The sequence below is a fragment of the Malurus melanocephalus genome, unplaced genomic scaffold, assembly GCF_030028575.1.
Source record: "Malurus melanocephalus ecotype Western Australia unplaced genomic scaffold, MMel_1.1 scaffold_28, whole genome shotgun sequence".
Classification (NCBI taxonomy): Eukaryota; Metazoa; Chordata; class Aves; order Passeriformes; family Maluridae; genus Malurus; species Malurus melanocephalus.
This window is the reverse complement of record NW_026623260.1, coordinates 936,894-938,704: the sequence shown is the minus strand read 5'-3', so window position 1 is coordinate 938,704 and position 1,811 is coordinate 936,894.

Below are 1,811 nucleotides of genomic sequence, written 5' to 3'. Positions count from 1 at the left end.
CTATCTATCTATCTATCTATCTATCTATCTATCTATCTATCTATCTATCTATCTATCTATCTATCATCTATCTATCTATCATCTATCTATCTATCTTTTCCATCTATGGAAAATCCCAGCCATCTTTTACAGATATTTCTGATGTCCAGTTATATAAGAGCACCGTGAGGATTTTGGATCCCAAAAGGTCATTGCTGGAGGGATGGAGGACCCTGACTGTTTGCTAGAAGTTATAAAAAAACACCTTTTTGTGCAAATCACACACAGTGAGCCTTCCTGCTGTTTGCAGTGTCTTGGGAAATGTGAGACAGCTGCATCCACAAGAGCCTGGTCCTATCCCAAAGTCCACCAGAGCTGTCCTCAGTGCCCCTCTCTGCTGCAGGACTGTCTCTGGGGCTTTCTGCAGGGAAAACTCACCACTGACCCACTGGGACAGATGGATCACTAAATGCTGCCCCCGAAAAATGCCAACATCTGCAGCMCAGATGAGGTGGGGCTGTGAGAAATCCCACCCAGAGACCTCTCCTTTGCTTTTTTCCACAGAGGGAAGAGTGAGCACCATGCCTGGTTTGGGGAATGCCCAAGAGACCCAAGCTCTGCCCAAAAACGGCACCGTGGGTGTGAGCAGAGGTTCCTCAGGGGTCATTACCAAAGAGCTTCCCAGGGTAGCCATGGTCAAAAGCTGGCCCCAGTGCAGGACACAGGATCACATCCAGCCTCAGCTCCCTCCATTTGGCCAGGAATTCTGAGAGGTAAGCCTGGAAATAAAGGCAGAGGAGGTGGCAAAAGTGCCTGTTGGACAGCAGTGCCTGATCAATGCTGAGACACAGGAAAAGGAGGGGAAAAGCCTTCCTGGATACAACCAAAAAAAAAAAAACAATTAAGATAAAATTCTGTGCTTTGGAAGGGTCAAGAGATTTTGTTCTTCCACTTTTAGGTTTCCTGTCAGAATACCATGTGTTGCCCAGACCTAAACATTAAAGCTAGGTGTGCATTTCAGAACTGATATCTTTGAGTATTAACCCAATGTTTTCCATGAACAGCTTTGTTTTAGAATTACAATTTAGCATCTTCATTTAGAATTGAACAGAGATCAACAGCAGTTTGTTTAGATGACTGAAAATTCACATTTCCTGAAACCTTTGGTTATTCTGGCAGAAGTATCTAGAAGATACGAATCTAAAATGCTTCCACAAAACCTTCTTTTGTTCTGCATGAGGATACAGGTAAAGAAAACAATCAGAAAGAGACAACTGGACAAGTCCCAGGGTGTTCCCCACAATACAGGAGGCTCAGCTTCAGGATTGTACTGCAGCTCCACGAGAGATCCAGATCTGTGGCCTGGTTTAGCACAGCTTTGCTGAACATCAGGCAATGAATGAATCCATCCTCAAAGAAATGTCCCACTCCATCTTATCAAACACACACGGATGGAAACRCAATGTGGTCATTTCTGCTGCCATTTTTTGGTTACAGAGACACATCTGTCCTGCACAAACCTTTTGCAGCAAGTTTTCTGTACAAATCCTCCACATCTCTCACAAAAGGCCTGGCCTTGGGGCTATTTTTGAGTCTGACCTAAATTTCCACCTGCAGTCTGAGATCCTTCCTGCTGAAAGCTCAGCAAATGAGATGTGTTTCCAGGAAATACAGTCAATGCAGCTAACCTGATTGTTTGGTTTTGTTTTTTTCCCTGAGAGAAAAGCTGGTCACTAGCCAAAAGTTTTGAATTAGCTCTTGTTTGCAGTAGATGAAAACATGTGAATATGGTTTCACTGAACGAAAACTATTCAAAATATCTTTGAAGCTAT